The following is a 16,450-nucleotide window of genomic DNA, read 5'->3' on the forward strand; positions in this document are numbered from 1 at the left end:
ACTGGATCTGAGCAGGAAACCAGAGGATTTTGTGTTCATTACCTTCCCTACCTTCCATCCAATTTTAACCATCTGTGGGTAACCCCCAACCTTCATTTTCCCTTTCTATCCCCTCCCCTTATTTCTAAGTTCCTTTCATTAGGGATGTCAGACAGGTTAAAGCTGAATCTGTAGGTCATCCTACAGTGTGGGTGGGATAAGGCCTGTGGTGGCCATACACCACATCCTTCTAATGGTGAATTCCGATTCATTCCCCTACAGTTGAAGTCTGTGTTATTCTCTGTTACTAAGTGTAATTTTCTTGACACATTGCCATGAACAATGAAGTTATTAGTTGGTGTATTTTAGAAGGATGTGTGAACTAGTGCACTAGATTGGACATATGCTATAAATTTGTGATTAGGATAGTTTCACTTTTAGATTTTCAGGCACATTAATGTTTTCCTAATAGAACTGATTGGATTCCTGTCAAATCTGTCTAATTTTTCAGGGAAATATTAGGCAAGATTTAGAAATATTTGTTTTTCTAGAAAAACTTGCTCTATTTCTTCAGTTTGTATAAGTTTTATATGTTAGCAGTCATAGAAATGGACAGACTGTATTTGCTTTTAATCTAGTTTATGTTTTGATCACTCTTTGTCTTTTAAACACTAACTGGTTACAGTTATTCTCTTGTAAATCCTTAATTTTTCAGGCACTCAGCTGCTTTTAATATTGTGTTGCTGCTTCAAATGAGACATAAAACTCAGAATTTTAGTGTTTTGTGTTTCCCAACTTGCCTTTAAATGCTTTCTGCAGGAGAATCTGTGAACAAGGTCTCATCTGGAAATAAAAAAGGGAAGTTAACATTAATATTTTGATGCAGTCCTAAAGGAATCTGCATTTTTAACCATTAGGAACCATGCAGAAATATAATGTCTGCTTTGCTAATTTTTATTTCTAGTTTCCCTGTTTTGGGTGCTTTGCAATTGCACTTTGAAGTGAAAGTCTTTGCAAGAGTAACAAGATTCATCAGGTTTATCACAAAATCTCTGTACGAATTTGCTGATCTGTAATTGACATGGATGAGAAGAACAAAAACAGCAATGTGGCTTTATGCCATACTTGTCTGTGGAGAGGTGTGATGAGATATTTAAGGACAGCTGTTTTATGAAGCCTTAATGTATTCATAGTGGCAGCTGCACTTTTCTTAGAACAGAATAGCAAAAATGGAAGAGCAGCACAGCTGTATGGTTTGAAGAAGAGAGGTTTTATCCATGACCAAAGTGTAGATTATAATAAATTGCATAAAAAATGTAAAAAAATTTGCAGACTAGATGTTTTTGCAAGGGTTCAAATCAGATACTTGTTGAAGATGGCTCTGGTTTAGAAAATCAGTCCTTTAACATGGCTGCATTAAATCCAGTTTGGAACTGGCCTTGTGCATTACCACAGAGGTGTTGTTTGAGAACCCTCTGAACCATGAACTGTTGAGCAGTTGAGATTTTTCTTATGTCATTGTATTGATATTTCTGCTTAGTCTTCCATATCCTGAGATATTTTCCACCATCAAGCCATTCTAGCACTGATTCTTGTAGCACTTTTTATTTTCACTTTGAAGCTCCAGTCAGTCCTGATTACAAGATATACAAGCACACATGATTATTTAGTCTCAAAGAACTCGATAGATACCAGGAAATCTGAATATGGTACATTAGATGTATGTGGAGTGCATCAGCCATAGCTGATGGCAAAGACAGAATTTCATAGGCTTTGTTTTACTGAGTTACTAGATTGAGAATGCTGAGGAGTGGGGGTGAGTGCTGGATTTACAGACATGTTGAGTCATATATGTCTCTGGTAATAGCCAGCTGGTAATCACAAACACCGGGGGTGCTTTATTGCCAGGCTTACATTTCAGTTAAAACATCTATAAAAATGTGTTGGTACAATTGTAGGAGGGTACATTTTATTTGCTGTTTTTGTATTGTGCTTTTGTTTGTAACTCAGAAATCCTTGGTGATATAATTACTTCAGGTGGATGTGCAGCCATCTCTCTGTCCTGCCACCAGCCTGGCTGCAGCTACAATGCTGCCTAGAAAGAGACATTTTTTCAATGAGCAGCCAATGCCTTTCTCAAAGTGCCCAGTCTTTCAAGTTTTGTGAACATGCAAGAGATATTTCCATCATCAAGTGAGCTTGTTGGCGAAGGCCAACCCTGACTGTACTTTTGCTTTGATCTCAACCACAAATCTGCTTTTATCAGGTTCAGTAAGCCTTCTTGTGCCACTATACTCCACTGTAGGATTTTTAAAAATCATTTGGAAAATAAAACCTGAGTAACATGGGATTTTCTCTTTCTTTCTGATAAGCCACCTTTCCAGTAGCATTTTCCAGAATGGAATCTAGACATCTGCTGCCATTTGGCTTTGTTGACATATTCATCAGTTGCACTTGCATTAGGGTAGTAGAAGTCTGCAAGGTGCTTGAACATAACTTAGATTGAGTTCAGGTCTGGAATATATATGAAATAATATCTAAAAACAATAATAAATGAGTAACAAGAAAATTAACAAACATAAACTATAAACTACAACTGGGAATGTATATATTTTGAATCAATTCTTCTTCTCTGACAGTTTGCTAAAAAGAAGTTTTCACAAGAGAAATTAACTCAGTTCATCCTGAAGTAACAAATGAGCTGTTAATGGAATCATTCGGGCCAGGGGTTTTCTATTTTAAATCCTGATGCTATTCCAAGTGAACTTTTGAAGGTAAATGTTGCTATTCTGTGCTCAATGACATGATAGTAGACCACCTACTTCAATAAAATGCTTCTGAATAATTCTCAGGATTAGTTCTGTTTATGTGTTATAAATAAAACATAAAAGTGTCACTGCTATACTCATTTACATGTCAAAAACTATCAAAACCAAAGGTGTGCATTTTCTTTTTTGATATGCCTTGACATGAAGATGACATACTAACTTTCCTTGTGAGAATGGCAGACCTTTGTATCTGTCACCAAGGCCACTCTTTCCTTGGGTTCAGCATATAACTAAAAAGACAGAAGTTACTTCAAAGAAAGGGAATGTGATGGGCCTATGTTGTTCAGCTGCCCAGTTTGGGCATCAGATCTGGGAGCATCATGAGGCAAGAAGTCTCTCTAACAACAGCTGGCAGCTTGCCCAGGTGGCCGAGAAGGCCAGTGGCACTCTGGCTTGCATCAGGCATAGTGTGGCCTGCAGAACCAGGGCAGGGATTGTCCTCCTGTAAGTGGTATTGGTGAGGCCACACCTTGACTGTGGTGTCCAATTTTGGGCCCATCACTTCAAGAAAGGCACTGATGTACTGGAGAGTGTCCAGAGAAGGCCAGCAGGGCTGGGGAAGGGTCTGGAGCACAAACCTGATGAGAAGCAGCTGAGGGAATTGCAGTTGTTCAGGCTGGAGAAAAAGGAGCTTCATAGGAGACCTTATTGCTCTCTACAAGTACCTGAATGGAGCTGGATAGGTGTCAGTCACTTGTCCCAAGTAACAAGAAATAGGATGACAGGAAATTGCCTCAAACTACACCAGAGGAGGTTTGGAGTTGATACTTGGAAAAATTTCTTCGTCAAAAGTGTTATCAAGCTTTAGAACTAATTGCCTAGGGAAGTGGTCGCGTCACCACCCCTGGAAATATTTAAAAGATGTATAGATATGGCACTTAAGGACATGATTTGATGGTGGCTTTGGCAGTGAGGGTTTAATGGTTGGGCTCAGTCTTAGAGATTTTTTCCAGTCTAAGTGAGTCAATGAAGGACTTTGATTCAGTTGCTGTGATCCCCTTTGCAATAACAAGTTTGGGAAATTCAGCTATGTCTCTGTCAGAAAAAGCCAAACATTAGGTATCACTGAGTTACATCTCTCTGAGGTTTTTATATAACAAAGCCACTTGAAGTGGTGTCAGGGAGCCAAACATCAGATGACTAGTTTCAAATGCAGATCCTTGTATGCCCTTGAAAATTGAAGGCTGAATTTATGAATTTGAGGCAGGTCATCTGCCACTCTGCCTGATTCTGCAGAAATAAACCTGAGCCAGATGCAACTGTTTCTATTTCCCAAAAAGTCATGATCTATTTCCCTCTCCCCACTGGGAGCCCAGTCTGATATGCCCTCCTTCTAAGACCTGTTCTTAGAGAGGTTGAATCTAGGCCAAACTTTTTCAAACTTTGAAATTGTTCAATAGCATTGTTTACTGAGAAGACTGTTATGTAACAGCGAGTAAAAATAAAAACTTGCGTTGTAATTAGCAACAATAAGCTAATGAGAAGGTAGGCTTACAGTATTCTTAAAAGATTTTAAGGGGCTATAGGTTTTAGTGTCTTAAACATGCATTGTTGTGTGGAAGATCTTGAAATTAATAAAAGTAATCTAAGACCCTCTATTTTTATGTGGCTTGTATGTGCTGGAACAGGGTATATGGATGGGAGTTATCACTCAAAGAAAATGCCCTGCAGTCATCTGCAGCAAACTGAAAGTATAGAAGAAAAAACAGGCCAATAACATTTAATAACATCATTTAATTTGATGTAGATAGACTATGAATGCCTGTAAAATCGCCATTTATACATGTATACATTTGTTTCCCTGTGTAAATGGGAGCTGTGGGTCATTATCATTTTCTGCAGTGAAGTATCCATCCTTGAGTTTGCAAATTTGTTTATGAACCCTGGGGCATCAACTTGAAAAGTTTAGCTCACAATGAAACTGAACAAATGATTAATATTAACAACAATATTGAGCTGTCTTGGGGTCGGAAATAGAAATCTGAACCAAGAACCAAAAATGAGTAAAATGAATAGCCATTAAAAATCACTGATTATCACTTATATTGTGAGACTATCCCATTTCAGAAAAAAAACAGTCAATAATATTGTACAAAAAGTAATGCTCTGCTGCCAGGTAGTTGCTTTGGTGAGAATTAATCCTTGATCTTTTGAAGTAGGATGTAAACAGTAAGATTTCTCTAGTTGAGGAGCAATAATACAAATGGGGGAGCCTTACTGCAATCACTGGGTGAGAATGGATATTGTGGCAGATATATATGATACCAATACCACAGTGAAGTTGTGGGTGAAGTGAGGAAATAAGCTCGAGTTCAGTGATAAAGTTAAAAAATGTAGGATGGAGATGTCAAGTCTGGAGTCACTGTACTTCTCTGTAAATAATTTAGTCCTGAACTAATGTGTTCAGTCTGAAAATAGATATTTGGCCATTTTATAGCAGTAGACTAACATTTTCAGAAATAGAGAAGTTTGGAGGTTTTTTTACTTCGTGGTAGGTGACTCTATGCTTCTTATGAATGTGAGCGTTTGCTGAAATTAGAGTATCTAGACTCTTAATGTAATGTGTCTTGAATAATTTTTAACCTTTTAACTTTCTCTCAAAGGAGCTTCATAACAAGATAGAAGAGTTGCCAACATGAGTGATAGAAGAGATGAAATTTTAGTTATGTAAAGATGACTCGAGTTATGAGCTCTTACGCTAAGGGAGAAATCAGAGCAGTGCAGGCTGGGCACCCCTTGTAGTCTATTGGTGCTCAGTAGATCTTGAGAGTCTTGTACACACACACACACACACACACACACACACACACACACACACACACACACACACACAGACATGGACATTCAGAGCATTGAAAAAAGCCCTACTAGGAGTCTGACATTGTTTTTGGTTTATAACCAGAGATAATATCAGAATAAAGCTTTTGCTGTTGAAGGACTGCTTTACTTTTGATTTATTTTATTCAGTGTAATTTGATCCTGTTCTCATTTTATTTCAGTGGCTTTAGATCAGGCCCTATCGCTAATTTCAGTTCCATTCAGTTTCCCTGGTAACGTTTTATTTTTAGCATCATTATGCTTCAGAGATCTGTCATGGAGGGTTCATTTTAATTTTATTTTATATGTTTCATTTCATGGCAAAATGGTAAAAACCCCAAACCCTAGTCTATTCCACAAAAAGCCTATAAATATCTAAAACTTTTGACCATCTCACATGGTTAAAATTTTTATTACTTTGCTGCTACCTCCCCCCCTGGATTCAGTGGAAGATTTTCAGGATACAGGTTGTTAGATGTTCATGCATTTTTAAATCTTTCGAAAATCATTACCCCTTTGTGCACTAGAGATGTGTTACTCTGATTTTTCAGATCTACTACCACAGCAGTCCCCAAACTCTCAGCAGCACTGTGATTATAAAAGAATTGGTCTGGCAGAAAAGGAGGAATACTTCTCTCATTCCTCCTCAGCACTAGTCCCCTCCTCTGTCTGCACATTATCTGGACAGAAGTAAAGAAGCTGTGGAGATTGTATATGCTTCCACATCTAGGTTCTGTTTAATGACATGTACTTGTATAGTCACCTGAGTGCCTTGCCTAGAAATTTCTTCAGTCTCTGTTAGGAATGCAGCTGGCTGATATTCTCGGTTTGGAGTCTCCAGCAATGATTACATAATGGGATTATAGTTGGAGATTGCAGGGTTTGCATTTTTTTTCCTTTTTCCTTAAATATTACTGGCTTGTACTTTTGACACAAAATGTCTCTGACTTAAAGAAAAAATGTAGCCCATAGAAATTTTATATATTCATTTAAATAACTAATGTTTATTCATTTTAAGCCTATCTGAGACATTGGCCAACCACCCTGACAAAAAGCAATGCTTGAGAACTTGGGCTGAATTTAGAGGGAATGAAAATAACTCTGCTGAACATTGAGTGAAAAATTATAAAACCCCCACAAAAAAACTACAACACTCTCAGTACAATATCAATATGATGCTCAGTGATACTACTTCACTGAAAAAGGAAAAAAATGTTAAATAGTATTTTAAAGCTGTCAGTGTTTTTTAAGGTAGTTTGGATTTAGAGTGCTATTAGCCCATTAACAGATCAAGGACTTTCTGATTATGTCTTTTACTCAAGCTGCATAGGAAAGATGATCTGTCAGAATTTATCAGCAGCTGAATAATTATTTATCCTCTTATAGAGGCTCCCAATTATGGTATTTGTCAAGCAAGTTGTGTACTCGGGCTAGATTATAATATGAGCTCTCTATGGTATCATGAAAGCCTTCCCATACCTCAGGCTTTGTAATTTCCTTTTATCTGAAATAATTGTCATAATAAAACATAAGGTCTAAAAAGCTTTAAATAAAGGTCCTGTGCTTTTCAGAAAACGCCTTGGTTACAAGCAGATGCTTCCATTTTGTGACAATCCTGAAATCAGGGCTCTTCTATAAATGAAAAAGAACCCAAAATTTTCATGGTTGCTAGGGAAAAGGGGAGAGAGAAATAATCCTTCCTCTTCCTTGATGAAATGACCAATTCATGTCATAAAGTGTGTCATTCTCAGTATTTTTTAGCTCTGTATCTTCATCTGTCCTAACAGTCTTGACTTAATCTGATCTAAAACAGTCTGATGGGACTTAGATGTTAATTAGGCCAATACGATCTCATCTCTACCTCTTGAGAGATGAAGAAAAACAAGGAGAAAGTTGCCAGTTATGACCTTTGGCCCATCCCAGCTGCCATACCTAAGATCAGTGCTAATGAGAGTTAATGGGTACCTTTCTGCCAAATTTGCTTGTTTGCTTCATACAGTCACATTTTTTCACCTCTTGTAGTGAGCAGGATGAAAGGCTTTTTAAAGAAGGAATTACTGGAGCTTACATATTACAACGGCTCATACAAATTGCCTGTCAGTCAATTGGATTTGATAGGCAGGAAAGACAGATTGGTGAGAAATGGGGTTAGGACATTTGTGAGGTTCCAGCTAGAACATTTCTCATTTCACAGTTTTGAATTTTTCCACTAAGGGAAGAGCTGAAATGCTGCTGCTTTTGTTTGTTGGTGTGGGTTAATAATTAGCCGCTGCTTGAAGTTTTGTTAGCGCTGATTATTTGATCTGTTTTGGAAGACACTCCTTGTTTGAAAGCTAAATGTGATGGTACTGCACTTCATTTGCACTTTCCTCCTGTAGAATCTTTTTCCTCTCTTATAAGGGAGAGGAGGAATGAACAGCAATAAAAATAGGTACCCTGAAGAAGTATCAGCCTTCTAGAAGCGTGTGTCAGTCACCTTTTGTTTCTGTAGACAAAGGGGCACAATGCTTCCGGTGATTCATGCTGCCGATACAGTAGGACCCGGGAATTCTCCATGGGCTGTGGTGTAGCAGTTTGTGTTGGGTGATGCAGAACCCTCCTTGGAGTCCCTGCTGCCAGGATTAGCCTCTGGGATCACCTTTGAACACATATATTATGGCCACCTATACAGCTTACTGTCGTGATCTTTCTCACTGTGTAATGGCAAACACAAGAAGAGTGTACTTCCCAGAACATGTGCAATTTATGGAGAAAGAAAAGTAATAATATGGTAAAAAGGAAGAAGTGGGTAAACACAGTCTATTGTATAGAGTTCTAGTTTTTGTGAGAAAACAAGGGAGGGTACTAGGATATGGCATTAATACTACAGTGAGGAGAATAGGTTTTATAAAATCTAAAATTACCCAGATCTAAGAGCATTAAAGAAGAATGGAAGAAACTGGAGACAGCAAAGATTTCCATAACTCATTGTCTTCCCTCTTGTTCACATTCTGTCTATATTCTTGTCTGTGCTGGTGAATCACTGACTCTGCTACTACCACTGCAGGTTTATCATTTCCCAGTCTCTTACTGCTAACAGTTTTCAAAACCCAAAGACTCATACAGGCTTTTTAATCTGCACCAAGGACAGCCAGGGCTGCACTCAGCCCATTTGTATCCACGTTCTACACACTCATACTAAGGATAGTGCAACAGGATCCTTACTGGCAGCTATCAAAGTAATTCTGGCAATTTCAAGGGATGATTTCTTTCTATTTTTAAAAATTGTTTAGAAATGAATTTAATCCACCCATCAATCCCATATGGGTCCATGTGCGTGCCATATTTTAACATTATGATTGTTTACCTGGGCAGAGCTGTAAGTTGTAGCAACAGCTAGAAGATTTCCTGCTAGTTTTCAAACATACAAGGTTATTTAGTCTTGATAGTTTACATTTCCTCAAGATTGGTTTGGTTCCAGTGGACTTCAGATGCTGAAAAGACTGGATGATTATGTTAGCTAACACACAGAGTTCCAGAAATTTTTAAACATTTGCTATGACAGCTAAAGGATCTTGTTTATTGTAACCAACTCTTCACTGTCCCAAGAACCATTAGGTTTTAAATTTTTTAAGGTGATGTATATCACAGTTTGTAAAGAAACAGCATACAATATGCAAATCTTCTGTCCTTTTGTCTTATCTTCTTAATATGGACTCATTATTCTGATATATACCAAGCACTCTCAAGGAGTAAAAACGAGGCCAACCTGAATTAAAGTATTTTCTTCTTAAGATTCCTTTCAGGCAGTTGCTAGTAGAAGACAGAGATTTTAACTGTGTTCAGTGAAGGGACAATATAATCAACTAGATGCTCAGCAAAGCATCTAAAAATATGTATTTGGAAAGTATATGCTAAAAAGGCATAAAGTACTTTCAACACTTTTATGCTTAAGTGATAGATCTGTGATGTTCATATCAAGAAGCTTCTGCTTGCATAGGTTGTTCTATGGTATTGGTACCAGAGACATGTAAGTATTGCAACTAGCTGAACTTCTGGATTCAGAGCACCTTAATCCAATTGAATTTCCTCCTCTGGAAAAATGAAGGATCTTTTCATTAACGCAGGAAACAATTACTGCAGTTTACATAAGGTCAATTCATACTTTTTAGTAGAAAGCAGCATTACTGTGCAAGCTGCTGCCACAGAGTATCATTATGCTGTGAAAACCATGTAGGAGTGCATTTAAATGGAGCATTTTATTTTTGTCTCACAGAAGAGAGAAAAACTGAATAATTTTACAACATACAATTTTTTTCCTATTTAAATGATAACATCAGAATTCTACCAGGAACTGGCAACACTCAGTAAAGATTAATACACTTGCAGGAGATTATGGCATGTACCAAATCTCATTCTTGTGCCCTAAATGTAATATACATAACAGATATTATATTTCTGCCTGTAATTTATTATGCAACTATTTTGTTTTATGTAGTCCAATCTTTTAAAAAGTGATAATCAGGGTGGACACAGAATTCGATTTATCAGCTTTATATCAGTGCTAAACTCACTCTGGATAATCCAGAGCTCCATGTTACCATAATTTAAAACCAGAAATACATTTGCACTTTTCTAGACAATTATGAATAATGAGATACTGGCTGCAGAGAAATAACATTTCAGCCTTGAACTGTTTTAATTTTATATTTTTTTCTAAAAGTAAACCCTAAAGTCCTGTCTCTGCAGTAGTTTAGACAGTAGCTTATTTTTGTTTGTTAAAAATGTTCATTGATTCCATATAAAGCAGTTGCACTGTAGGTGAAACAGACTGGTTAAGTCTCTACAAGGGTGGCACAGGACTGGGTGTAATAGAAGATGGAATGGGCACCCTTGTAGTGTGTGGTTCTGGCAGTTGGATTCCTTATGTACAAGAGAGTACCATCAACTGGAATAGGAGAGATGGATTATAAATATGGAATTTCAACTTCATTTTCTAGCAAATAGGAACAAACGCTGCAAAAGTAAAGCACTCTTTAACTTGGGTTAAAGATCAGGTGCTATCAGCTTTTTAAATTTTTCTGAGAACACAAAGCACTATATCAGATTAAAGCTTCTAAATTATACATATTCCTTAATTTTTTAGTTTCTCATCTCCAGTTTTCCACTAGTTATTAAGTCCTGATAGAAAGTGTGCTAAGCCTGTGCAACTACACTATACTGTGAATAATAACTGATCATCATTTATCTGTTTCAGATTTGAAATTCTGATTGAACAAAGCAAGTTAGATGCGGTCTGTGGTATACTGCTGATCCATGGTTTTTCCTGAGTGTAGCAATGATGCAGCACATCTAACAGCTACATCTGTTTCTATGGCAGCAGATCTCTTGCTGTGTCTCTCTACATGCTTTCCTTTAAACAACAGACTGTTTGTACAGTCTAACGTGGCTTAGTGGCATACAACTGATACTGCCCAACTCACCAGCCTTGCTAAAAACCCACTCAGTGAGCTTAACTGGTAATATGTTCCTTCAGAGGTTCTGTAGAATTTTGGTTATGTTAGCTGTGTGTCCAGTGCTAGATTAGCTACTTCTGTTGTAATTTTCAAAAATTTTGATCTTGAATATTATAAAATATCCATGCAGCTTCTGTATCACTTTACAGATTAAGATATACTCTCACCAGTTCCTTTGGTTCCTCCCCTTCCCCTTCTCAATGACAAGAGCTTAGGGCTTTGTAAACTAGGCACATTTTGTATCTTAAGTATAGAAGAAATTAATTGTGTTGCAGTGGCCCAGTCTTCATTTATTTGATGAATAACTGAAGAGGAATTAAGAAAGCACTGATTGCACTAATTAGCTGCCTACACTGCTTGATAAAAATCACATGCAAATTTAAAAATTATTATTTTGTTCTTTCAGTGCTGCTTACTCTTTCATTTTGTATAGCATCTTCAACTTTCTCCTGGCACACTTTTTTTTCTTGGGTAAGGTACAAGTTTTGGGGCTTTTAAACTTGTATCTGAATTCTTCCACCTGCATGATAAAAGAAGTTGGTGAATGGAGAACTCTTCCATAAACCTCATTAAAAATAGAAGCATTTTAAGAAACCTCTTTCCACTGTCTGTCGTGGTTTAGCAGGTTAGACAAGTCTACAATCTGTTAGGCATACAGAGCTCACAGCATATTTGGTTTGTGTTATCAGCCAGAACCTGCTCTATGAAGCTGTTCTGATAATTTAAACTGCATGCTTCTCTTCAGTTTTTCTGCTCATTCTTTGGTAGTAAACCAAGGCATAATTTGTCATCATACCCATAGCAGTCCTTGGGAAACTAAAGCCTAGAAGTGGCCAAAGCCTGCAACTATTCCCTGCCAGGCTGGTTCATAATCAATGTTGGGTGATATAGGATGTTGGAATGACTTCTGTGAAAACTCTCCTCTCTTACAAGAGCAAAGATAATTCTCAAATGCTACTGAACATAAGAAGTATCAGAGGAAACTGCAACTGATACCACGTGCACTAGTTTTCAGCCCCTGCTGATGCTCTATGAAAGAAGTGTATACCTGAACTCCAGTAAGTATCCACACCTCGCCTTGACTAAGGCAAACAAATTTCAGGGCCCACAGGATCAGTAATATAGCTCAGGCAAAGAATATCACATCAATATGTACATGAAAGGACACCCAAACAATGAATTCTGGGAACTTTGATAAACCAAGCCTGTACTAACTGAAAACACTATAGCTAATTTTGGAGAAAATTCAAATATGGCTATTGCTTACAAAGCATAGTCATATAGTTTACAGGTGAAAATGAGCCAAGCTATTGCTCCCAGTTGTGTGATCTTATTCACATAGCAGAGGTATTCTGGCCCCGGCATGGGGTAGGAGCAGACATCATGATCCACCAACTCTGTTTGAAGCAGAGCAGAAACAGGATCCCATTGCACTCAGATATGCTCCAGTCTCCTCTGAATGATTTGGTGAGAGAGCAGAGCTTCTCCTTATGCATCATTTAGTAGCTGCAGAGATTTGACACATCCACAAATCCCCATGACTCCCGTTTCTTTCTGAGCAGTACTGGAAAAGTAATAGAGTATTAAAAAGCTGAATGACACCTGGCCTTTGAAGGTATGGAGAGGCTTGGAGGGGTGATAATATTTTTTTTTTGGTTTTCCCCTTGAACATGAGATGTGCTTTCTAGAACTGAGCTGACTTACTTTAGTTATGGATGAGTTTTTTGGTTGGTTTTCTTTTTTTGGGGGGGGGGTGTTGGTTTTGTTTTTGTTTTTGTTTAACAGGAATGTGCTGATAAATCCATTTAATGTGAAGATTTGTGTTCTCCTTTATGGCAAAATCACAGATTTCATGTATGGAAGGTATAATTAAATGATGACTATATGCATATTTGGAAGGCCTGAACAGCTTACTGCAGGCAAAACAGAAAAATTTTAGAGAGAGTATTTGCAACCTTGCCACAATTTGTTCCTTGATTTAAAATGTAGGTTTAGCTTTCTCCTTCTAAACCCTGGCTTGAACATATTGTGTGTGTTTCTATGCACATGTATGCAGCTTAGTTCCCTTACTTTCATTTTAAATGTGGAGTATGGAGACACTTGGAAGTTTTATCCCATGTTTGATACATTCTGGGCTTTAAGGTTTGTGAAAAGATTTTATTCATGACTTTATGAACAAGGGTTCTAATGCCTTTAAAAAGGTCCTGCCAAATTAGGTGTGCACTGGTCTGTCACACAAAAGGTCTTCATGAATCTATACCAAACTGATTCTGGTACAGTCTTGTCTTATGTGACTTATATCAAGGCCTCTGAAGCTCTTATAAAGTCCAGCACAAAACAGATTTAAGTTTCAGTTTAATCAATCATACCTTTATAAACCCCTTTACATGATCATATGTAGCCATCAATCTGGATCACAGTGAGCTCTCTTAAATTAGTGGCACTCTTGCTGTAGCCAGAATGGTCTAAGGGAATGTGACAAGGTTTGTCAGTAGAGGTACTTTCTCATCCTCGATGAAGTTTTATAATATAATCTCTACATCAAAGATACCCTTCAGAGGGACTAAATTTTTTAGCCTAATATCAGATGTTTAAAATGTGCCCTTTAAAATGTTTGAACTAATTGTCTAGGCCCCTTTGTGATCCATGGAAGGGGCCATTCCCAGGAGAGCACTCATCATATTTGCATTACGTGTCAGCTTTCAGCAGTGCTACCCTAGTCTGTTTTTCTCTCTTGCATCCTTCACAGGGTCTCTCCCAGCCACACCAGCCATCACTGTCTGTAGCTTCCCCAGGCTACCAACACATGTTCCAGATGTCAGGACACCATAACCTTGGGCCACAGCCCTTATGCATCACACAGCCTCACTCAAGGCATGTAATGCACTACCACAGCAGTGTCTGCTGCTGGCCAAGTGAGAGGCCTCTCCTGAAACTGGCTCCTGATACCGTGGGGGGCAGGACATTCTTCAGCCCCAGCCACAAGAAGAAAGCGCCTTCCGTCACCACAGAGGGAACAGTATCACAGCTGTACAGACACTTGCCTTTCTTTGAGAGACAACATACTGGTTTTTGATTTCTCTTTTGCTTGAGGGCTCCCATCTTAACTTTGTCATGAAAGTCATGGGACAGGGACTGCCAAATGACCCAGATTGGCACACAGCTTGAGGCGATGTCAGTCCACCCCGTGTGCCTTGGCATGGAGCACAGTACATGTGTGACACTGCTGTCACCACTCAGCTCTGTGCTGCCTGGCTGGAGTCAGCAGGGACAGCAGCTGCCCACTGCTCCCAGCCACAGCAGGTTACCTGCTCCAAGGACACACAAATGCAAAGGGGCAGCCTGTGCACAAAGGCCGGGCACACTTAGGAAAGCTTCTCAGAGTCAGTTTGCTGTGCTGCCATGCATTGCAGCAGCTCTGCCACTCCCTGTGGTCTTTATTAGGTCATTGGCAGTGTCAGTGCGTGCCTCAGCTACAGCTGTGTCTTCCACCCCAGGCACCTGGGCCCTGCTGCTGCCATTTCAGGGTGTTTCAGGCAGGCTCGGAGACAGTCTTTGCTGTGTGCTTATCACACTACCTTGCGTGCCTTCTAGATAAGGCTGTTTTTCAGAGTGTGCTGTTACACATAAGGTTTTTCACTGTTGCCAGCAAAGGGTGTACGGCACCTGCAGACTCCTGCATTCTAACTTCTTCCGCTGGGGAGAGCCCGTCCTCTCAAGTTCACCTCTGACATCTGCCCTGTTCTCATTCACAAAACCAAGGCTGGCCTCGCCAGCCATGTCTGGCAGCTCTACTCAACACTAGCAAGGTGCTTTAGGGGCACTGGGGGCTCAGCAAAGGCAGCTGGTGCTGCAGAATGATTGGGGAGGCACGTCCTCACATGGCTTGAAGTTCCCAATTCACTTGGGGCTTTTCTGTAAAATGTTTTTTGGTTAGAGAAAACTTTGTTTGGACACTGTTCCTTACAAATTCTTACCGCTGCTCAAGGTCTTGAGGCTTCTCACCAATGACCACTTTTACACATCGTGAGATACCGAATAGTGAAAAATAATTTGGGAGGGAATGAGACTTTGCTTCACCACAGATAAACAAACATCAATGAGGAATTTTATCTTTATTTCATGATGTTAGCACAATAAACTCACACAGTAGCATTGATCTGTACTTATTTAACAAAATACATTTATAGCAATTTACAAATTATTTTCCATTTGAAAACATGGCATAACATTTTATTAAACACAATACTTTATATAGAGAACTCTCATTTAAAAACATATTTTATTTTTAAGTATTTTCTTTTCTCAGTAAAGCACAGCCTAACAAAGAAATTCGTGCCTGTTAGCAAGTAAGAAAATCAGAACACTAAGAAGATGTCACCTGTCAATTTATTTGATTAATTTTAAATTAAGGTACCAGTGGAATGTAAACAAAGAGTAATTTTACAAAAGGCTCCTTATCAAATATACATGCAGAGGTCTGAGTTCCAATGTATATATTATTACACTTCTGCTCTCTAACGTAATATAATTTGATAAGCCATTATTAAAAACAGTAGCCTTTGGCACTTTGAGTAAAAAAGAATATATCAATATTTATGTATAGAACATAAGTTTAATGATTACACAAGAGCTTTAAAATCTTTTCTTAAGAAATAGGAAACTTTAGGAAAAATATCACACTGCACTTGAAATAGTGCAGCAAGTTTTAGAGTAATAAAAGCAACATATATGCCAATAGATATCTGACTAAAACCAAGGAATAAACAACAAACACTCCCACCAGGAATCCTGCTGTTTCCAAAACAGCTAAATTGCCAGAGGGAACATTTTCTAATCTTTGCTTTATTGCCATTATTCTCCATTTCAATTTTCCTTTATTTCCAGGTTCATCTACTAATGTTCTTTTCCCCTGCACTTACAAACTAACAAATGATTGCGTCTTATTTCCCTGCATTGATAGGCCAACAGTGTTTGTGTCTTACCCATTCCTTTAAAGCTAATCCTACCTGCTTTATCCTGTACCTAGACTAAACTAAATCCAAAGGGTTTTGTTCATGACAATCCAAGTGTTTGTAATTCCTTGGAATCTTATATAAAATTTCATATTAAATACCAAGGACTAAAGATACATCCCTTTGAAAAGAAAAAACAAATCCTGACTTGTAAATACTAGCGTCTGAGAACTTACTTCTAAAAAAATTACCTTTTTTTTCCTTTTTCTCCTGGTATCTATGATTATTTTTCCCAGCTGATGTACCTTAAAGTGTGTCTTCAACATACAGTGCCTTTATCATAGACAATATGCTGCAACCCTACTGGGTAGCTTCT

The sequence above is a fragment of the Cinclus cinclus genome, chromosome 8 (assembly GCF_963662255.1).
Source record: "Cinclus cinclus chromosome 8, bCinCin1.1, whole genome shotgun sequence".
Lineage (NCBI taxonomy): Eukaryota > Metazoa > Chordata > Aves > Passeriformes > Cinclidae > Cinclus > Cinclus cinclus.